Here is a 25,197-nt window from a genome sequence, read left to right on the forward strand (position 1 = left end):
TTCAATTTCAATTTGTTGAATCAATTAAATGTTTAATTAATTTTTGTTAAACTCATTTAAGACATTAATTGGGAAAAAATTCGTGAAATTTTTTTCTGTGTAGTAACAAAGATATTGGTATTATAGAAATAAAATTTCGACGAAATTTTATATAGAAATAAAATTTCAATTAATTTTTTTTTGATTATTAATTTTATTTATTTAAGCATATTATTAGTATTAGTATTAATATTAATATTAATATTAATATTAATATTAATATTAATATTAATTAGTATTAGTATTAGTATTAGTATTAGTATTAGTATTAGTATTAGTATTAGTATTAGTATTAGTATTAGTATTAGTATTAGTATTAGTATTAGTATTAGTATTAGTATTAGTATTAGTATTAGTATTAGTATTAGTATTAGTATTAGTATTAGTATTAGTATTAGTATTAGTATTAGTATTAGTATTAGTATTAGTATTAGTATTAGTATTAGTATTAGTATTAGTATTAGTATTAGTATTAGTATTAGTATTAGTATTAGTATTAGTATTAGTATTAGTATTAGTATTAGTATTAGTATTAGTATTAGTATTAGTATTAGTATTAGTATTAGTATTAGTATTAGTATTAGTATTAGTATTAGTATTAGTATTAGTATTAGTATTAGTATTAGTATTAGTATTAGTATTAGTATTAGTATTAGTATTAGTATTAGTATTAGTATTAGTATTAGTATTAGTATTAGTATTAGTATTAGTATTAGTATTAGTATTAGTATTAGTATTAGTATTAGTATTAGTATTAGTATTAGTATTAGTATTAGTATTAGTATTAGTATTAGTATTAGTATTAGTATTAGTATTAGTATTAGTATTAGTATTAGTATTAGTATTAGTATTAGTATTAGTATTAGTATTAGTATTAGTATTAGTATTAGTATTAGTATTAGTATTAGTATTAGTATTAGTATTAGTATTAGTATTAGTATTAGTATTAGTATTAGTATTAGTATTAGTATTAGTATTAGTATTAGTATTAGTATTAGTATTAGTATTAGTATTAGTATTAGTATTAGTATTAGTATTAGTATTAGTATTAGTATTAGTATTAGTATTAGTATTAGTATTAGTATTAGTATTATCCAGCAAAGAAAAAACATCAAAATCTGCTCATAATTGCAGATTTGACAACGCCTACAAGTCAGCCCGTGGACCCACAAGGTTAGGTTAGGTTAGGTGGCAGCCCGATGTTTCAGGCTCACTTAGACTATTCAGTCCATTGTGATACCACATTGGTGAACTTCTCTCTTATCACTGAGTGCTGCCCTATTCTATGTTAAGCTCAATGACAAGGGACCTGCTTTTTATAGCCGAGTCCGAACGGCGTTCCACATTGCAGTGAAACCACTTAGAGAAGCTTTGAAACCCTCAGAAATGTCACCAGCATTACTGAGGTGGGATAATTCACCGCTGAAAAACATTTTGGTGTTCGGTCGAAGCAGGAATCGAACCCACGACCTTGTGTATGCAAGGCGGGCATGCTAACCATTGCACCACGGTGGCTCCTTGCAAACTTAGAGGAAAACACCTCAGCTTTCACACAAAAAAAAAACACTTTGATGTCTTTGTTCGTTCAAAAGTGGCAGAATTATTTCCAAAAAACCAGTGTGTCGCGGTTCCATGGGCGGGAAAGCAGCCTGGCATACAACCGGTCACGGGTTCAATCTCAGTTTCGTCCAAACAAATTTTTTCAGCGGTAGATTATCTCCTCTCAACAATGGTGGTGACATTTCTGAGCGTTTTAAAGCTTCTCACGGTGCGGTGGTTTCACCGCAATGTGGAACGCCGTTCGGGCACGGCGATAAAAATAAGGTCACTTGCTATCGGGCAGAGAGAAGTTCAGAATCGGGCAGAGATAAGTTCAGCTCAGTAACTGAGCCTGAAATATCGGGCTGCCACTATACCTAACCTAATCCTATGACACATTGATTACAAGGCGGGCATGCTAACCATTGTAACATCTGACATCTAACAAGATATATATCTATAATATCGGTTTAACAATCCTATCCTTATCGGTCTTGGAGTTTTGTTCCACCTCGTCCCCGTTGTCACATTAATTCTAGGTGCATCCCATGTAGGGGTTCCATCTGTCATGTATATATTCAGACCATAGCTTCTTAGTACGGTAATTTCATTTCACCTTCTTCTGACTTAGCACTACTTTATGATGGCGTTCCAGTGCTGTTCGTCAACCGTAATTTTTTCATCGAATTTTGCTCATCTCTTTCGCATACATGTCCTAATCTAATTCCGATCTTTCTGCGCACTATCGTGTACACCTGAAAAATGTGTGGTGCGCGTCATCGATGAATCGTCTCTACGTAGAGGCAATATGGACTATCAAGTAGAGTTGTGCACGTGAGTAATATTTTGCTCACGACGGAGAAATCTTATTCACGCAAGATATTTTTTGGTAGGACTCACGCTCACGCACGCTCACGAAAAGAAAATTTTTACTCACGCACGGAAATCTTTTAAATGTCGTGACTCACGAAAAATATCGTGACACACAAAAAATGTCGTGACTCACGAAAAACCTCGTGACTCACGAATAATTTTATGAGTGATTTACCTTTAGAACCTGACTGAAAACATGAGTATGGTTAAAATCGTTTGCGTTATAAAAATCTTACCACCTAGGATGTCACTAAAATTATAAATGAATTCAAATCGTAAGCATTTTATGTTCGTCAGCGGGATTATTTTCGTGAGCGTGTTTTTCCGAATATCTCACGCACACTCACGAAGATATTATTTTCGTGACTCACGCTCACGCACAACATTTGGTTGGTTAATCACGCTCACGCACACTCACGCCGTTGCCGCCAGCATGACTCACGGCTCACGCGTGAGTCACGAAAATTTCGTGTCACGTGCACACCTCTACTATCAAGTACTTCGAAATTATCCGAGGCCAGATAACATCAGTGTTATATATGTACACCGTCAAAAAAAATCGCTTCTGTAACATATACCCCAAACACATTTTGCAAGCATATATATTTTCGGGATTGGTGCAAACAAAATATTGTTCATATTGTTCAAACATATTATGTTTTACCTTAGGCCAAACACTGGTAGTAAAAAATTTTTATGAAATTTTCTTTGTGTGGATATATTGTTAAGGCGCCAATTGGTTACTTCCTTTATTTTACTTGCGGCATACCCTCTAGGTCTCTCTATATGTTTATAGGCTATTTCCAAATTAATATATGTTTGCATTTAAACATATTATATTTACAAACATTTTATGTACCAAACATAATATGTTCTAACATATTAACATATATATCCCAAACATGTTATGCTAGTTTATGAACATTATATGCTTGCACTTAAAAATATTGTGTTAAAAAATGTGAGTTCCAAACATATAATTTTTACACCCAAACATATGAAAAACAGTCTTTTTCGTCCGTGTATATCTATATCAGAGATAAGTCTTGTCCATTTGACGTGTATATTGCAATTCTATAGATTTTGTCATTGTTGCATTCTTATTCCTTCGAAACTTCACTTGACGTTGATTAAGTTAAAAAGTTGCCCTTCCATAATAAAATAAATATTTTCCTATTAATTTAAAATTGATGAATTTTGAAAAATCTCGTACGAATAAAAAAATTAAAATTATTAATTTAAAAAATCTCGTACGAATAAAAAAATTCTAATATCATGTATTCTCTACGTGTAGCTTTCCGCTTAAATCAAACACTAATAAAATCAAATGAATTCTAAGGAATATGAAATTGAAGGGAAAAAAAGAAAAACAACTTTAGTACATCCAAACAATATGAATAGAATTTCATATTCATAATACATTCATATTTGAAGAAAAGAGGAATTTCGCTATAAACTGCTAACGTTGCTATTGTCACAGTTGTGTATCGAGCAAATGACATTCCTTATGTCATCGATATGAGCGATTGTTGTCGTCTTCGAGTAATACGGGGGAAAATTTGCTTCAGAGTTAAGTAAAAAAAAAATACAAAAACACATTATTTGTATTGTATAATGCTCAAATACAATGTCCTACATTCAAATTGATTTCAATGATTTTCCAAAATATTTCACATAGCCAGACATTGTAGGAGACGACGATACGATACAACAAGTCAAGGAGTACATTGACACCTCTGTGTCAAATAATCAATATCCCCTACCCTTACAACATCATCGTACATAACAAAATTGAATGGAAGCCAAAAGCCCAAAAGGCCAGATCTAGGAAGAGAGGGTGTTCAAAATTTTTATTCAAATATTCACGAATTCAATACAAATACGTAAACCCAATTTCAATCCTTCTACCACAAAATGTCATCTAAATGAAATTTTTCCTCACGAATATTTGAGGTACGTGAGATGCAAACAAAATACCTTTTCAATATGAAGGCCATACATTTTTTTCTGTTGGCATTAGATGCTTAGAAATGCTAATTCTCATATGAATTAACAAAAGTATAAAAAAAACGGGGTGAACATTTAAACGTAACGCGAATTTAAAGCAAAATGTTCTTAGACTGAAAGTGAAGTAGGATAACATTTCTCCAATATTTCTTTATTTTTATATGCATTAATAAAACTAGTCTCAAACATATAAGATTCAAATTCCAAGTTCAAAAAACTTTGTCAATTGTAAAAAGTCTTCAATAGTACAAAACATAATGCAAACTCCTAATGAATTTTCCCTTTTTATTATTCTCCCTACAATCTCTCCAATAGCAAAACTATTCGATGGTATACAATTTCATTAAAGTTTTATTTACACTAATTATTAACACCGGTAGTAGTAACAAAATATTTATTAGTCCATATGATATTACCGGAAACCAAAATCACACAATCACTGACGAATCCAATTCATTTACAACAATATTACGACAGCAACAAAACAAGTGAATAAACAAATGCAAAATATTCAACACAAAAACGAAAACAACAAACAGACAACTGCAAACCTAGATACTGAGCTAACTAAACATATAGAAAATTAAATTCATATTAACCTCACATCTAAATTATTATGTTAAGTGTTGTTGGTATGTATGGCAAACCAGCAGCTGACACCATGCCATCACCACCGCAAAATGGTACAGTGGAGCAGTTTTGATTATTAAAAAAAAATCAAATAGAAAATTGCAAAAAAAAAAAAAAAAAAATCAACGAAATTTTGTATAGAAATAAAATTTCTATAAAACTTAAAAAAAAAAATTGGTCAAATTTTCTATAAAAATAAAATGTCGACGAAATTTTCTATAGAAATTAAATTTCGATGAATTTTTCCATAGAAATAAAATTTCGATAAATTTTCTATAGAAATAAAATTTCGAGCAAATTATCTATGAAAATTAAATTTTGATGAAATTTTTCATAGAAATAGACTTTCGATGAAATTTTCCATAGAAATAAAATTTCGATGAAATTTTTTATAGAAATAAAATTTCGAGAAAATTTTGTATAGAAATAAAATTTTGATAAAAATTTTGATAGAAAAAGAATTTCGATTAAATTTTCTATGAAAACAAAATTTTGAAGAAATTTTAATTAGAAATAAAATATCGAGGAAATTTTCGATAAAAATAAAATTTTGATAAAAACTTTCGATAAAATTTTCATGAAATTTTCTATAAAAATAAAATTTTGAAGAAATTTTCTACAGAAATAAAAATTCGAGAAAATTTTATATAGAAATAAAATTTTGAGGAAATAGAAATAAAATTTTGATGAATATTTCCATAGAAATAAAATTTCGATAAATTTTCTATAGAAATAAAATTTCGAGCAAATTATCTATGAAAATTAAATTTTGACGAAATTTTCCACAGAAATAGACTTCCGATGAAATTTTCTATAGAAATAAAATTTCGATAAATTTTCTATAGAAATAAAATTTCGAGCAAATTATCTTTGAAAATTAAATGTTGACGAAATTTTCCATAGAAATAGACTTTTGATGAAATTTTCTATAGAAATAAAATTTCGATGAAATTTTTTATAGAAATAAAATTTCGAGAAAATTTTGTAAAGAAATTAAATTTTGAGGAAATTTTCTATAGAAATAAAATTTTGATAAAAATTTTCATAGAAATAGAATTTCGATTAAATTTTCTATGAAAATAAAAATTCGAAGAAATTTTCATTAGAAACAAAATATCGAAGAAATTTTCGATAAAAATAAAATTTTGATAAAAAACTAATAAAATTTTCTATAAAAATAAAATTTCTAAGAAATTTTATATAGAAATAGAATTTTGAGGAAATTTTCTATAGAAATAAAATTTTGATTAAATTTCGAGTAAATTTTCTATAAAAATAAAATTTCGAGGAAATTTTCTATAGAAATAAAATTTCGAGAAAATTTTGTAAAGAAATTAAATTTTGAGGAAATTTTCTATAGAAATAAAATTTTGATAAAAATTTTCATAAAAATAGAATTTCGATTAAATTTTCTATGAAAATAAAATTTCAAAGAAATTTTCATTAGAAATAAAATATCGAGGAAATTTTCGATAAAAATAAAATTTTGATAAAAAAAATCCATAGAAATAGACTTTCGATAAAATTTTCTATAAAAATAAAAATTTGATGAAAATTTCTATAAAAATAAAATTTCGAAGAAATTTTCTATAAAAATAAAAATTCGAGAAATTTTTCTATAGAAATAAAATGTTGAGGAAATTTTCTATAGAAATAAAATTTTGATGAAATTTTCTATGGAAATAAAATTTTGAGGAAATTTTCTATAGAAATAAAATTTTGATAAAAATTTCCATAGAAATAGACTTTCGATTAAATTTTCTATAAAAATAAAATTTCGAGGAAATTTTCTATAGAAATAAAATTTTGAGGAATTTTTCTATAGAAATAAAATTTTGAGGAAATTTTCTATGGAAATAAAATTCTGAGGAAATTTTCTATAGAAATATAATTTCGAGCAAATTTTCTATGCACAGAAAAAAGCATATAGAAATAAAATTTCGAGGAAATTTTCGATAAAAATAAAATATTGATAAAAATTTCCATAGGAATAGACTTTCGATTACATTTTCTATAAAAATAAAATTTCGAGGAAATTTTCTATAGAAATAAAATTTTGAGGAAATTTTCTATAGAAATAAAATTTTGAGGAAATTTTCTATAGAAATAAAATTTTGAGGAAAATTTCTACAGAAATAAAATTTTGACAAAATTTTCTACAGATATAAAATTTTGATAAAATCTTCCATAGAAAAAATATCGAGGAAATTTTCTATAGAAATAAAATTTTGAGTAAATTTTCTATAGAAATAAAATGTCGAGGAAATTTTCTATACACAGAAAAAAGTATAAGTATAAATAAAAATAAAATTTTGATAAAAAACTTTCGATAAAATTTTCATGAAATTTTCTATAAAAATAAAATTTTGAAGAAATTTTCTACAGAAATAAAAATTCGAGAAATTTTTATATAGAAATAAAATTTTGAGGAAATTTTCTATAGAAATAAAATTTTGATGAATATTTCCATAGAAATAAAATTTCGATAAATTTGCTATAGAAATAATATTTCGAGCAAATTATCTATGAAAATTAAATTTTGACGAAATTTTCCATAGAAATAGATTTTCGATGAAACTTTCTATAGATATAATATTTCGATGCATTTTTTTAAAGAAATAAAATTTCGAGAACATTTTCTGAAGAAATTAAATTTTGAGGAAATTTTCTATAGAAATAAAAGTTTGATAAAAATTTTCATAGAAATAGAATTTCGATTAAATTTTCTATGAAAATAAAAATTCGAAGAAATTTTCATTAGAAACAAAATATCGTAGAAATTTTCGATAAAAATAAAATTTTGATAAAAAACTAATAAAATTTTCTATAAAAATAAAATTTTTAAAAAATTTTATATAGAAATAGAATTTTGAGGAAATTTTCTATAGAAATAAAATTTTGATTAAATTTCGAGTAAATTTTCTATAAAAATAAAATTTCGAGGAAATTTTCTATAGAAATAAAATTTTGAAGAAATTTTCTATAAAAATAAAATGTTGATGAAATTTTCTATAGAAACAAATTTTTGACAAAATTTTGTACAGATATAAAATTTTGATAAAATCTTCCATAGAAAAAATATCGATAAAAATTTCTATACAAATAAAATTTTGAGCAAATTTTCTATAGAAATAAAATTTCGAGGAAATTTTCTATACGCAGAAAAAAGTATATAGAAATAAAATTTCGAGGAAATTTTCGATATAAATAAAATTTTGATAAAAATTACCATAGGAATAGACTTTCGATTAAATTTTCTATAGAAATAACATATCGAGAGAATTTTCTATGGAAATAAAATTTTGAGGAAATTTTCTATAGAAATAAAATTTTGAGGAAATTTTCTATAGAAATAACATTTTGAGGAAATTTTCTATAGAAATAAAATTTTGAGGAAATTTATATGATAAAAATTTCCATAGAAAGACTTTCGATTACATTTTCTATAAAAATAAAATTTCGAAGAAATTTTCTGTATAAATAAAATTTTGATAAAATTTTCCATAGAAATAAAATTTCAACGAAATTTTCTATAGAAATGAAATTTCAACGAAATTTGCTATAGAAATAAAATTTTGACAAAATTTTCTACAGATATAAAATTTTGATAAAAACTTCCATAGAAAAAATATCAATGAAATTTTCTATAGAAATAAAATTTTTCGAGGAAATTTTCTATACACAGAAAAAAGTATATAGAAATAAAATTTCGAAAAAATTTTCGATATAAATAAAATATTGATAAAAATTTCCATAGGAATAGACTTTCGATTAAATTTTCCATAGAAACAAAATTTCGAGGAAATTTTCTATAGAAATAAAATTTTGAGGAAATTTTCTACAAAAATAAAATTTCGATGAAATTTTCCATAGATATAAAATTTTGATGAAATTTTCTATAGAAATAAAATTTCAACGAAATTTTCTATAGAAATAAAATTTCGATGAAATTTTCAACAGAAATAAAATGTTGACAAAATTTTCTATAGATATAAAATTTTCCATAGAAAAAAAATGTCCAGGAAATTTTCTATAGAAATAAAATTTCGACAAAATTTTCTATACATGTAAAATTTTGATAAAATTTTCCATAGAAAAAAAATGTCCAGGAAATTTTTTATAGAAATAAATTTTCGATGAAATTTTCAATAGAAATAAATGTTCGAAAAAATGTTCATGGCAATGAAATTTCGAGGAAATTTTCCATAGAAATAAAATTTCAACGAAACTTCCTATAAAAAAAATTTATTTATTTTTTAAATCTCAAATCCTTAAATTATGGAAATCTTGCCCACAGTATTTGAAGTGAAAGCTTTGGCAGTTCAAACACGCACATATCATTTTCAACGCCATTTACAGACCCAATAAGTAGTGAATGACGGACTGGTCTGGGCACACAGTCCACTCATCGCAATCCATATAAACCAAATCATCATCACCATCATTGCTGATGTTTGTCTAAAGAGTTCACTGGAAATTGGGGGAGAGTTCGCCGCCATCCCCATCAACACAAACGATAGGGGTTTTTTTATGGAGCAAGTGCTACAACATATAAACCCAACGGATATATAGTTGAAATTGTGGTATGGTGTTGTTGTTAAAATAATTTATTTAGCTATAATTAATTAATAATGACATAATGCAAACCATGCATGCAAGCACACATGCCTTACACCCCGCCTGCTTTGTCTATAAGTCTTTATTTATGCACAGTAAGTATAATAGCGGTTGATGTGCTTTGGGGAATGTGCCATCCCGCTGCTTGATATTACAATTTTATTTATACTAAATTATTAACAAAAGGCATCAGTCACGATCGTAGTATGTAGGACCCTTCTACTAAAAATGATTGTTGTAAATTAAAAAAAAAAAAATTATACGCTGTAAATTTGTTTGCAAACAATGAATGTACGCAAAGTAAATCGTTTTTAAACTCAAACGTATTTACGCATAAATATTTATTTAACCAATCTGTCAGTCTTTCAATCAGTCGGTAGGTAAGGTAGGGGATAATAGCAGATATAATCATTGGCAAGCAACCGCAAGGGTTCCAAATACATGTCATGAGGAATGACTGACAAGTAGAGTAGTAGGTCAAAACTGCAACAGCGTAGATTATTTTTATCGGTAATGTGTGGTTTGAAATGAAAAAAGAAAAAGTTCGTTTGGACCAAGGATCGAAAGCCAAATAGAAGATATTGGTATTTATATAAATTTGTGCAAACTTTACCTCCAGAACGATATCTTTCAAAATATTTCCTTTAAAAATCATTTGATGCCCTTGGGAAAAATCAGTCTTGTGTTGTGTATAAATTGTGAGTCATTAACTGAAAAACGCAATTGTTTCAATCATATGTCACCCTGTTGTATCTGAAATAGTTTATATAGAAGGAATATGATCACCTCAAAAATGTTTCTACAGCATAGTGTTATCTTAGGATGGGCAACATGTTGCACCCATGTTATTATATTTGTTCTCTCCGTATATAAAATTTAAGATTTCCTGATTTCGTTTAGATAATCAGTGTTTTACATTAAAGTTTGAATTGTCTTCAATTTTTGTATGGGACACTAATGGGCATACGGAAACTTTTTACTCAGAATTTTACTCAGAATTACACGTTAGTAAAAATCGGTTCAGATTTTGATATAGCTTCCACACAAATGCGAGTCACCCAAAATGTCCAACAAATTGTTACCGAGATTTAACGCGTATCTCTCTACTACTATCACATAGTAAAGCTTACGAAACCATAGAAAACGCCTTTTTTTAGTTTAATGAAACAAAAAACAAGTATATACGGCCGTAAGTTCGGCCAGGCCGAATCTTATGTACCCTCCACCGTGGATTGCGTAGAAACTTCTACGAAAGACTGTCATCCACAAATTTCAACTCACTCGGATGAAATTTGCTCCTCCAAGAGGCTCCAAAACCAAATCTCGGGATCGGTGTATATGTATATTTCACCACGACCCAGAATATATATACTTTATGGGGTCTTAGATCAATATTTCGATGTGTTACAAACGGAATGACAAAGTTAATATACCCCCCATCCTATGGTGGAGGGTATAATAAATATTTTCATATGCAATTTTAAAAAATATATAATGAAACTCTTTAAACAAAAGCTTTGGACAGTAATACCCAAGTGAATGAACGAATGAATAAATGGGTGAGTGAGTGAGCTAGTGCCAAAACGCCTCAAGAGAGATTAGATCAGCAGAAAGCATAAAACGTCATATTAACATTCTTCCTACTATTATTCCCATTGCATTGAAAATAATCCTTGTATTTATGTCACACTTTTTTTTTTGCTTTAAGGATTTTATACTCTGTAATTCCTCGAAACATCTACAATTCGACAAATATATGTGAGTCACAGTTGTAAATTTTGTGGTATGTTTGCTATTTTTTCTGGCGTACATTTTTTACTATTGTACTCGTATGTGAGAGCGATGTGGGGTATTAACCCAATCCTCCTCAGTCTCTCACTTGCCATTGTGGGGAGTTACGTTTTATATGTGTGTTAGTTGTCTTTTGTTTACATTTTAACCCACCTTAAATGAAGGAATATCAATGCATGAGTGTGTGTTAGTTACAGGAGCATTGAAATTCCATAGACCCTATATTATATAGATGGTTCATATGTGTCAAACGATATTTTATAGTTCCGAAGATTAAGAATAAAAGAAGAAAATAAGAGCACACTTACATTCTCTTTCGTTTTCCTTTTTGTAGTTTGCAAATATTACACAAAATTAGAACGTCTATGATGCACCAGAGGATTTATAAATAAATTAATATATTAAAAGTTCATATTTGAACAAAAAATTGTGAATTGAATTGTGAAAACCGCGAAAATACGAAATTTAATTTTGAGCAGCATTGCTCTTTACGAACAACACAAAAGCAAATGCACGAAAATTAATGCTTGGAAATGACATATTTTTTTAGAGAGACAAGTGGATCATCTGTGTATATGTTATTCTATTGTCTATGCTATATTCTATTGTCTATGTGAGATTCAACCAAACTCTGGTTCTCTCATATACGCACACATATAGTGATTTAATACCCACATACAAGTCACAAATATCATGTAAATGTGCAATTGGCTATTATTTTGTCATACTATCAAAACAAAAGTTTTTTGTTTGACATTAGTCAATGTATTGATGGATAAATACTCATATCTATAAAATGAGGAAGATAAATCCTATGACATACTATATGTAAGGAAGAAGATTGAACAAGTATATACGGCCGAGCCGAATCATAAATACTCACCATAGATTCTTACTCACATAAATTCAATAGGTACGCTTCCCGAATCAAATTTATACACGGACGAAGAAGACTGTTTTTCATATGTTTGGGTGTAAAAATTATATGTTTGGAACTCAAATTTTTTAACACAATATTTTTAAGTGCAAGCACATAATGTTCATAAACTAGCATAACATGTTTGGAACATATATGTTAATATGTTATAACATATTATGTTTGTGACATAAAATATATGTAAATATAATATGCTTAGATGCAAACATATATTAATTAAGAAATAGCCTATAAACATATATGTGTTTAGAAAGAGTAAAATAATGGAAGTAACCAATTGGCGTCTTAAAAATATATCCACACAAAGAAAATGTCATTAAAATTTTTTTCTACAAGTGTATGCCCTAAGGTGAAACATAATATGTTTGAACAATACAAACAATATTTTGTTTGGACCAATCCGGAAAAAATATATGTTTCAAGCAAAATGTGTTTGGGGTATATGTTACAGAAGCGATTTTTTTGAGGGTGTAGATGCTCATATGAAGACTGGATTTTTCTGGATTAATAAAAATCATTTTTGTTTGAGATTTAGAGGAATTTTAAACATAGATTTTAAAACTGATAGAATAACGTGTTTCATATGATTTGAAATTACGTAGATTTTCACCCCGATTACTCGAATGAGCTCGAGAAGTATATGAGCGGCAGGTGCTCAAAGTAGGTTTCATCATCCATGCTTTTATAGTAGTGAACTTTAATTGTTACGCTAGTTTTTATTACCTGCATCCAAGGAAGTAGTATGATTATCTGCTAGAGCAAAATGTTATCTTATTCCTTCTCTCCGTGTTTATCTGCTAGAGCAAAATGTTATCTTATTCCTTCTCTCCGTGTCCATTGCGATCCGGCCTGCCACAAATTTTTTGGCATGAGAATGCTGTCGACGCACCACGTTTTTTTCAGAATATTAACCTCTAAAAGGGTCTAATCCATTTAGAGGTTATGATTTTTATACCCACCACCATAGAATGGTGATGGGGGTGTAATAAGTTTGTCATTCCGTGTGTAACACATCGAAATATCGACTTCCGACTATATAAAGTATATATATTCTTGATCAGGGAGAAATTCGAAGACGATATAAGCATGTCCGTCTGTTGTTGTAATCACCCTACAGCCTTCAATAATTGCGCTATCGTCCTGAAATTTGGCACTTTGGCTTCTATCAACTGTATTTATTACCCGATTTGCCTGAAATTGGAAATCTAGAGGTATGTTGGGACCCCAAATATGTGTGCCGAAATTGAGGTGTATCGGAACATTTTTTGGTATAACCCTCATAGACCATATTTTTATATATTTCTACAGGTATTTTAAGATCACAAATAGGTTTGTCGCAAATGGTGCCTATTGGTCCATATTTTGGTATAGCCCCCATATAGACCGATCTCCCGACTTTAGTTCTTGGGCTTCTAGAATCCGTAGTTTTCACCAATTCGTCTGAAAGTGGAATTCTAGAGGTATTTGAGGAACATAAAGAGGTGGTGATGTTTTGGTATAGGCCCCATATAGACCTAACTCCCGAATTTAGTTTTAGGACTTCAAATCAAGGCGTTATTTCATCATATACACGATATGTTTATGATTTCTCTAAAACTCAAACAAAACTGGTTCTCATAAATCCAGAATCTGAGCTGGTCTTCATAGGTAGAATCTTTATTTTTTTTCTTCGGGAAGCGTACTGGTTGAACTGATTTGCTTGGGAGAAGATTTGACATCATACCCCCTAAAATGCTACACAGAAAAAAATTTGACGAAAATTTTTCCAATTAAAATCTTAATTGAGTTTTAAAAAATATTCAATTAAAAATTTAATTGAATCAACAAATTGTTTAATTGAAATAAAAATCAATCATACAAATTAATAGTATCAATTAATTTTTTAATTGACTGTCAATTAATTTTTTAATTGATACTATCATTTCTATGATTGAAGACATTTCAATTAAAAAATTAATTGGATCAATTAATTTCATGGTTGAATCAGAAAAAAATTTTTTTGTGTGTATATATTATCAAGTAACCCGCTACGACGATGAGTTTTCAAAGTAAACTATTATATTTGATTCATGGTGGTGGGTATTTAAGATTCGGCCCGGCCGAATTTACTGCTGTATATACTTGTTTTCTCTGCTATTTTTCTGTCGTTTCCAGACAGTTGACAAATTATGGATCCCCTGGACCACGTAACAGCCGAAACAATAAAAACGGTCTAAAAGACATGCATCGAAGAAAACAAAGATTTTCCGGGGTGATTGGATCCAGAAGGCTTGGTCTTCACATTGAATACCTGGAGAAGGATTTTAATATGCCAAATTAGTGGATGCTTTTAATTTTAAAACCAATATATCCATTCGATCAAAAGCTACAATAGTTACAATTGTTACTTCAATAGTATAACATTCCCTCTAATATCTCCATGTCCACTGGGCGAATATGATGGTTCTGAATGTGTTGTATGTTGGACCTGAACATGTACTCAGTCATGCTGAGTATACGAATATGATTACGATTTTATCTATTTGTATAGATTTTAAATCCTTCGGGAATATAGTAGCAGAACTTGCTAAAGTCACTGGTGTCATTGGCACACATATCATTTTAAGATTCCAATGACTTTTTCAAAAAAAAAAAAAACTCCATATGCTCATATACATATTTAGATAAAACATAAAACAAATGTAGAATACATTTATTTGCAACAATTGTTTTACAACTATGATTTACTTTGTCAGTATGTCGTATGTATATCTACAAGTTTAACAAATTTTCAAACATGACAAGTGTTCCATACACTCGCGTAACAAGCATACTATGTCCCTTACATCCCATTTGGGCTCATATTCTTCCTACCTTCCCCACTTTCTGCCAATCGGGAGGGTACATGGGAAAACTATCGTCATTCTATGGGACAGACAATGTTAGAGTTCATTCTACTCTGGCGTTTTGCAAGTACTTTGTCGTTCGGATATTGCATTGTAATGCCCGGATATGGGATTTCTCAGGATTGTCGGGTTTGTCATTTCTTTTGTACCGGTGTGTCAAGCTTTGTGTGCGTGTGAACTCAGGGTAGTAGGTGGGGGCTGCTGGATGTTCTGTCATTGGTGATGTTTGCACTAAGCAAATGTCTGTGCATAAAATTGGGTCATATTCGAGCACATATTATTTGCAGGCAGCCGTGTGTCACAGAGTTATTCCATTTGATAGTAAGATCCGATACAAAAAAAGTTTCTTTTCCTTCCCCCCCCCCTGCACTTTCCTATGTTTATTCTGTTGGTTTCCTTTGATAAGGATGCCAAAAGGAATTGAAAAACCACCATAATCAATGACTAGTAAGTTTCCTATGGTACTAACCATGTAAACTTACAATACAATCATGTTAATCTTCTACAATTTGTTGCTTTTTATAGTAAAGGATTACAACAACATCATCGTCATCATCATCATCATTTCCATTGGAAGTTGTGACAATTCAATTATGTTTCCTTTTCTATGTTTAGCCATTTTGAAAATGGTATTAAAAGTTGTGGTTTTTGCTTGAGTTTGTTTTGGAATTTAAAGGAAAAGTTCATTGTGCTCGAATGTGGGTAGGATATAAGAGAGAAAAAGAGATAGAGAGAGAGCAAGTTCATAAACCTCAACCAAAATAAAGAGCAACATCTATCGGATGACAGCTCTGTCAGCTTTTTTTCATAATCAATGTTAGGATCAAGCAATAATCAAACTTGCCGCCTTTTTATGTTTTTGCCATGTCTTGTTATGCCACTTATCAATTAATTTCTTTTATACTGATTTAATTGATCCAATTAATTTTTTTAATTGAAATGTCTTCAATCACAGAAATAATAGTATCAATTAAAAAAGTAATTGACAGTCAATTAAATAATTAATTGATCCAATTAAAAAATTAATTGATACTACTAATTTGTGTGATTGATTTTTATTTCAATTAAACAAATTGTTGAATCAATTAAATTTTTAATTGAATATTTTTTAAAACTCTATTAAGATTTTAATTGGAGAAATTTTCGTGAATTTTGTTTTCTGTGTGTGAGTAATTTTTCCTACTCATATAACAGCCTTTTCAAGTGGAGAAATGTGCCGCCATAAAGTATGCAAAGAAAATTGTCTATGGTGTGTAAACAAGTTAACTCCAAGTATACACCCTAATTTCAAGGAGCGATTTTCGATAAAGTGGAAATAAAATAATTGTTGGATTTATAAAAAAACGAATATAAATAAAGTTCCTTATTCGTATTTTTCCTTCATGACGAAGAATTTCACTTTTTTTGTGTTCCACCTTTTATTGCAAATGTCACTTTTTGTGCCACTTTTTAGAAAAGCTTTACAGTAATAATGAAATACTGAATTATGGTTAAGCAGGTCGTTGTGTATTGTTTTTTTTTTTCTATTCACAACGTTTTTTATTCCCGTTACTTAGCCTCCCAAGGAATTTGGTTATCCATAGGAATTAATCCATTTTGAATAGAAACACGGGAATGTCACATCAACTATACAGTTTCGATATTCAATCCTTCATATGCTCGTCTGTCTGTCTAGTAGCACTCTACCTCCCCAATTGGCTTTGATTCATCACTTAAGTTTCCTTGTAATATAGAATTTAACTGCCCAACTCATATTTCACATATTTTATTTTATTTTCATTCATATCGTATCTGACTCGTTCGCATGAGAATGCGCCATATAATGCTAAAGCATTTATTGAAAGTCCTCTCCTTTGTTCTTCTCAGCCCCCACCCACATTTTGTTTCGAAGGAGGGCGAAGTAATTTTGTCTGTTTATTTATTCAATTTCATTTGAAGCGTCCAATATCAATAGCCACCACATCAGCCTTGTGAATCACGCAAAAGCTTGCGTTGATTGTTGTTGTTGTTGGCGTTGTTCTACGTTATAATTTCTTGTTGCTCATTTAATGTTATATCTTGGTTTTTACAACAAAGTTTGTGTGATGTATGAGCAAACAATGAAAACTATGTAACCAGTATAAAAGACGGTGAGAGAGAGAATTGTAGTCAGCTGATGTGTTTTATTTTTATTCTGTTAGAATTCAATAAAAACATTTAAAGACTTAAGTATGAACAACTTACTTAACGAAAATGACAATAATTTCTAATATACGGGTACATAAATTGGCGCTATGTTTAGATTTAACAATTATTTCCCCAGTTACGTTTTTCTAAACAACTAAAAATATAAATGAAAACAAATGTTTTGAAAATCTAGATGAAACTATGGTATGCATTATTTGATCAAACCTAATAATGGAAATATGGCCATAATACATCACAGATATTATAATCCCATCAATTTAGAACAAACCCAATAAAACCATATAATTTTGAGTAAATTATATAGATTATATAGATATAAATTATATAAGTATAAAATTTTGACAAAATTTTCTATAGAATAAAATTTTGACAAAATTTTCTATAGAAATAAAATTTTGACACCATTTTCTATAGAAATAAAATTTTGACAAAATTTTCTATAGAAATGAAATTTTGACAAAATTTTCTATAGTAATAAAATTTTGACAAAATTTTTTATAGAAATAAAATTTTGACAAAATTTTCTAACAAAATTTTTTATATAAATAAAATTTTGACAAAATTTTCTATAGAAATTTCAACAAAATTTTCTATACAAAATAAACTTTTATGAAATTTTCTGTAGAAATGAAATGTTGACAAAATTTTCTATAGAAATAAAACTTTGACATTTTCTTTAGAAATAAAATTTTGACAAAATTTTCTATAGCAATAAAATGTTGACAACATTTTCTATAGAAATAAAACTTTGACAACATTTTCTTTAGAACTAAAATTTTGACAAAATTTTCTATAGAAATAAAATTGTGACGAAATTTTGACAAAATTTTCTATAGAAATAAAATTTTGACTAAATTTTCTATAGAAATAATATTTTGACGAAATTTTCTATAGAATTAATATTTTGACAAATATTCTCTTGAAATAAAATTTTGACAAAATTTTCTATATAATTAAATGTTTTATAGAAATAAAATTTTGACAAAATTTTCTAAAGAAATAAAGTTTTGACAAAAATTTCAACAGAAATTAAATTTTGATAAAAATTTCTATAGAAATAAAATTGTGACAAAATTTTCGAAAGAAATAAAATTTTGACAAAATTTTCTTTAGAAATAAACTTTAAAAAAATTTTCTATAGAAATAAAATTTTGACAAAATTTTTTATAGCAATAAAATTTTGACGAAACTTTCAAAAGAAATAAAATTTTGACAAAATTTTCGAAAGAAATAAAATTTCGACAAAATTTTCGAAAGAAATAAAATTTCGACAAAATTTTCTATAGAAATAAAATTTTGACAAAATTTTCGAAAGAAATAAAATTTCGACAAAATTTTCTATAGAAATAAAATTTTGACAAAATTTTCAAGGGAAATAAAATTTCGCCAAAATTTTCCATAGAAATAAAATTTTGACAAATTTTTCGAAAGAAATAAAATTTTGACAAAATTTTCTATAGAAATAAAATTTTGACAAAATTTTCTATAGAAATAAAATTTTGACAAAATTTTCTATAGAAATAAAATTTTGACAAAATTTTCTATAGAAATAAAATTTTGACAAAATTTTCTATAGAAATAAAATTGTGACAAAATTTGCAAATTTAAAATTTTGACAAAAAATTTCTATAGAAATAAAATTGACAAAAATTTCAATAAAACTTTTTCTCAAAAAAAAAAAAAAAAAATATTTTGTGTATACATACTTTTGTGTCTAACTGTTCTATTCATGGAATTGAATGCGAAATACAAAACGGGGAAAAACTAAATGCTAACAATGCATTATCCATTCATTCGCATAATTTGACCTCAAATTACTCTAAACATAGAACATGGTTGTTTATTCATAAAATTATTTATCAATTATTTTATTATGATTATTGCTTGCGTGGTTTTTCTTAATGTATACAAGAATTGAGCGTGGTTCATTGTTGGGAAAAAATTATAGTGACTAGTATGCGCAGCAAGACAATTTTTCGGAATTCAGTACTGAATTGAAATATGGGAATTTTTTGAATAATTTGAAACCATTCAACAAAAAATAACTAGTAAAGAAGATTATGATAAATCTTGAAAGACCGTCTAGCTTAAATTTTAAACATTCTTTTAATTCTTCATTTTTTATATCTTACAATTCATCAAATTATGAAATTCTCCCATAGCAAAAATATTTATTTTTTGGCATAATCGCAAAGGAAATATGACCACAATAGCCTACAGAGTTAATATATTTCGACTTCTTGTGGGCCTAAAGTGACAGTGTGCAACTAGACCTAACCAATAACCCAAAATAGTTTAATTAACTTCTCACTGTGGAAATAAATTTTAACACAACCAATTAAAATATAACCAATAGGTAGGTAATGGCGGTGATGATAATGGTGTGAATAGCACGTTCATTAATAAACCACTTGTTTGGTAAACTGTGGTCTTCTAGCTTATATTGCTCCTACAATAGGTACATTCATTTCTGCTAATTTTGATTCTGTGGTTCAAGTGGTTGGCGGTACAAATAAGCTCTTTTGTATTTAGACTGTGGCGCTTATGATTTTGTCGTTGACTTAGATTTGTGACACAATTTCACCACACACATTTTTTGCTGCCTTATTGTTTTTTGGAATGAAGTTGTCACCGAAAAGGAAAATTGTTGAACAACTTGTTTTTCATGCCAGCAACAGAGAGCTTAGGCAAAAAAGTAAAGTAACAACCAGGCAGTGCTCGATTTAATAGACACCATAAATTGTGGCATACATAGCAAACAGATAGTAAGAAAAACTATTGCCAATAAAAAAAAACAACTCATATATGGGTTTATACTTTGATATCTGCAAATGTTATACACTAGGAAAAAACAAAATGTGTATCTCTAAGAAAAGAAAGTTCTTATCTGTTAATAAAGCATTGGAGAAACATTGGCTACACCAAATCATTTTTTACCTGAAAAGAAAAATAATAAGAAATGGAAATTAGTAAGATTGAAAAAATATTTTTAAAGAAATTAGAAATGAAAATATGGAGAAATTTCAACAAATTTCAGAAATTATATAGGATTTTTTCATAAAATTTCCATAGACAATTTTTCATAGAATTTCAATAGGAAATTTTTCATAACATTTCTATAGTTATTTTTTCGTAAAAATTCTATAGGAAAATTTTTCATAAAATTTCTATAGAAAAAATTTTATAAAATTTTTCCTAAAATTTCTATGGGAACTTTTTCATGAAATTTCTATGAGAAAGTTTTCATAATTTTTTTTCATGATTTTTTTTCCAAAATTTCTATAGGATTTTTTTTATAAAATTTCTATAAGATTTTTTTTGTAAAATACCTATAGGAAATTTTTTTTATAAAATTTCTATAGGAAATTTTTTATAAAATTTCTATAGTATTTTTTTTTTGTAAAATATCTGTAGGAAATATTTTATAAAATTTTATAGGAAATTTTTCATAACATTTCTATAGTCAATTTTCATACAATTTCTATACGAATTTTTTCATAAGATTTCTATAGAAAAATTTTTATACATTTTCATACAGAATTTGTAATTTCAATACAAAAAATATGGGAAAATTTGCATAAAATGTCTATAGAAAATTTTTCATAAAATTTCTATGGCAAATTTTACATAAAACTTCTATAGGAAATTGTACATAAAATTCTATAGGAAAATTTTAAGAAAATTCCCAAGAAATTTTTTCATAAAATTTCAAAAGGAAATTTTTCATAAAATTTCTAAAGGAAATTATTCATAAAAATTTCTAAAGGAAATTTTTCATAAAAATTTCTAAAGGAAATTTTTCATAAAATTTCTAAAGGAAATTTTTCATAAAATTTCTGAAGGAAATTTTTCATAAAATTCTTTAGAATTTTTTTCATAAATTTTCTATAGAAACTTTTCATCAATATTCTATAGATAATTTTTCATAAAATTTCTATAGAAAAATTTTCATAAAATTTCTATGGCAAATTTTACATAAAATTTCTATAGGAAATTGTACATAAAATTCTATAGGAAAATTTCCAAGAAATTTTTTCATAAAATTTCTAAAGGAAATTTTTCATAAAATTTCTAAAGGAAATTTTTCATAGAAATTTCTAAAGGAAATTTTTCATAAACTTTCTAAAGGAAATTTTTCATAAAATTGTTTAGAAATTTTTTCATAAATTTTCTATAGAAATTTTTCATCAATATTCTATAGATAATTTTTCATAAAATTTCTATAGGAAATTTTTCATAAAATTTCTATAGGAAATTTTTCATAAAATTTCTATAGGAAATTTTTCATAAAATTTCTATAGGAAATTTTTCATAAAATTTCTATGGCAAATTTTACAAAAAAATTTCTATAGGAAATTGTACATAAAATTCTATAGGAAAATTTTCAGAAAATTTCCAAGAAATTTTTTCATAAAATTTCTAAAGGAAATTTTTCATACAATTTCTATGAGAAAGTTTTCATATTTTTTTTCTTGATTTTTCCCAAATTTCTATAGGATTTTTTTTATAAAATTTCTATAGGAATTTTTTTATAAAATATCTATATGAATATTTTTTTATAAAATTTCTATAGGAAATTTTTCATAAAATTTCTATAGGAAATTTTTTATAAAATTTCTATAGGATTTGTTTTTTTTTAAAGGAAATTTTACATAAAATTTCTATAGGTTTTTTTTTTTTTGTAAAAAAAGGAAATTTTACATAACATTTCTATAGTCAATTTTCATACAATTTTTATAGGAATTTTTTCATAAGATTTCTATAGAAAAATTTTTATACATTTTTATACAAAAGAATTTCTATACAAAAATTTTCATAAAATTTATATGGGAAAATTTTCATAAAATGTCTATAGAAAATTTTTCATAAAATTTCTATAGGAAATTTTTCTAATAAAATCAAATTTCTAATCAAATTTCTAATAAAATTGCTATAGAAAATTACTTCATAAAATTTCTAAAGGAAATTTTTCATAAAGTTTCTATAGGAAATTTTTCATAAAATTTCTATAGAAAATTTTCCATCAAATTTCTTTAGGAAATTGTCCATCAAATTTCTATATGAAATTTTCTAAAGGAAATTTTTCATAAAAATCTTTAGAAATTTTTTCATAAATTTTCTATAGAAATTTTTAATCAATATTCTATAGATAATTTTTCATAAAATTTCTATAGAAAATTTTTCATAAAATTACTATAGAAAATTTTTCATAAAATTTCTATAGAAAATTTTTCATAAAATTTCTATAGAAAATTTTTCATAAAATTTCTATAGGAAATTTTTCATAAAATTTCTATGGCAAATTGTACATAAAATTCTATAGGAAAATTTTCAGAAAATTTCCAAGAAATTTTTTCATTAAATTTCTAAAGGATATTTTTCATAAAATTTCTATAAGAAATTTTTCATAAAATTTCTATAGAAAATTTTCCATCAAATTTCTATATGAAATTTTTCACAAAATTTCTATAAGAAATTTTTATCAAATTTCTAATAAAATTGCTATAGAAAATTCTGCATAAAATTTCTAAAGGAAATTTTTCATAAAATTTCTATAGGAAATTTTTCATAAAATTTCTATAGAAAATTTTCCATCAAATTTCTATAGGAAATTTTCCATCAAATTTCTATATGAAATTTTCCATAAAATTTGTATAAGAAATTTTTATCAAATTTCTATAGGAAATTTTTCATAAAATTTCAATAGTATTTTTTTTTTCGTAAAATTACAATAAGAAATTTTTCATCACATTACTACCCAGCAAAAAAAGCGTCGCCATAAAAGTAGTGAAAATGTTCTTCTTGGATCCGGAAGTGGTGAAAAATTGACGCAGAAGCGATGATTTTAACATGGGTTGGTCATAGGACGAAAATCCACCATTTCAACAGCCGTTGCACTGAATTTGCATCACTTCTTAAGGTGTGGTGCGAATCCAGTGATTTGGATGTGAATTAAGAAATTTTGTGATATTTTGACGAATAAATAATTTTTAAATTTTTTTATGATTTTTAATGCATTATTATTGCATTATTATTAAAGGATTTAACATTTTTTTCGGCAAAATTTAAATAATCTGCACTATTTTATTAATTTTTAATCTGTTTTTAACCCATTTGAAACAATAAAACTTTAAATTTCCCATTAAAAATGTGAAAATAGCGAGTTATAAAAAATTGACTCAAATGAACTTCCTGTGCAGTTAAAATAAAGAACATCTTTGGGAGGACATTTTCGGAAGCGTTTTTAAAGTTGTGTCTTTAGAAGAACTTCCAAATTTTTTTGCTGGGTATAAGAAACTTTTCATAAAATTTATATAGTACATTTTTCATAAAATTTCTATAGGGATTTTTTAATAAAATTTCTATAGATTTTTCATAAAATTTCTTTAGGAAATTTTTCAAAATACAATAAGAAGTTTTCATAACATTTCTATAAGAACATTTTTTTCCTAAAATTTATATAACTTATTTCATCAATAATTTTATTTCATAAAAATTCTATAGGAAATTTTTCATAAAATTTCTATAGAAAATTTTTTTCATTGTGTCTGTATGCACAATTAGTTACCACTTTTACTGAACATTCGCCAATGCACTTATGAAGTTTATAAATTTGCAGTAATTCTCTTATGCCTAGTTGCATGTCGACGTTCTTGTCATTGCGTTTTCTCTTTCATCAACTATTCTATACCATTAAAACGGAGAAAATAAACGCGTAAAACATTGGACTACCATGTAGTCAAACTAGTCAGTATGTTTTTCTGTTGTACTCAAGAATATGGAATACGAGCCTAAATATAACCAGCCCACCTTTTTAGTAACAACTTTACTTACAATGTTTACTCAACATCTTTACGTTTTTGTTTTGTTTGAACATTTTTCTCACTTGCCAAATTTAAAAGAAAAAATGTTGGCAAATTTGGGTCATAAAAGTATTTGTAACGCGTTGTTGTTTTTTGTTTAATGATAGTTGTTTACAGTTCCGTACTTTTAAAGGTGTATTTAATGAGAATTGCCTGATGAATATAATTGTTTTGGAAAGATTTTGCAATTAACAACAGATTGTTGAAGTGTAAATATAAATATGCCAATTGTAAAGCATTTAAGTGAAGGCGGCAATAGATATGAATAGAGAATAAATTAGGGGTGTTACTGTACAAATGTTTTAAGTGCTAGATATTAATAATCTCTGTATTAGTTGAAATTGAAAAGTACTTTAGAAATTCATGGTGCTATTATATTTCAATTCACTTAAAAAAGTTTTACATGAATACAAAGATTCAACGTGGCCTTTTTTTAAATAAAGCGATTGGTGAGGAAGCAACCCATTTTTACATCTAGGTTCATGGAAATTATGATACAGATCTCTTTAATCGAATTTTCTTTTTGGATACATATTAACATAGCGAACAGATACCTACATATCAGTTTAAATAACCAATTTATAAATGAATGTAAAAAAAAAACTTATTATAGTTTTATATTTAAAAATATGATTTTTCATCTCTGCGTCAAGAACAAAATTTAAAAATGGACCATATAAAGGTTTAGATTATGTGACAGCCCGATGTATCAGGCTCACTTAGACTATTCAGTCCATTGTGATACCACAGTGGTGAACTTCTCTCTTATCACTGAGTGCTGCCCGATGTTAAGGTCAATGACAAGGGACCTCCTTTTTATAGCCGAGTC

The 25,197-nt window shown here is 26.9% G+C and overlaps 1 protein-coding gene across 8 annotated transcripts in view; it reads right to left on the reverse strand.

Moving 5' to 3' along the window:
• Positions 1 to 25,197, reverse strand: part of LRR (capping protein regulator and myosin 1 linker 1 leucine rich repeat protein) — a 181,618-nt gene that overhangs the window by 116,635 nt on the left and 39,786 nt on the right. The gene's annotated exons all lie outside the window — the stretch shown is intronic.

This window comes from Haematobia irritans, chromosome 5 (genome assembly GCF_050003625.1).
Source record: "Haematobia irritans isolate KBUSLIRL chromosome 5, ASM5000362v1, whole genome shotgun sequence".
Taxonomy (NCBI): Eukaryota; Metazoa; Arthropoda; class Insecta; order Diptera; family Muscidae; genus Haematobia; species Haematobia irritans.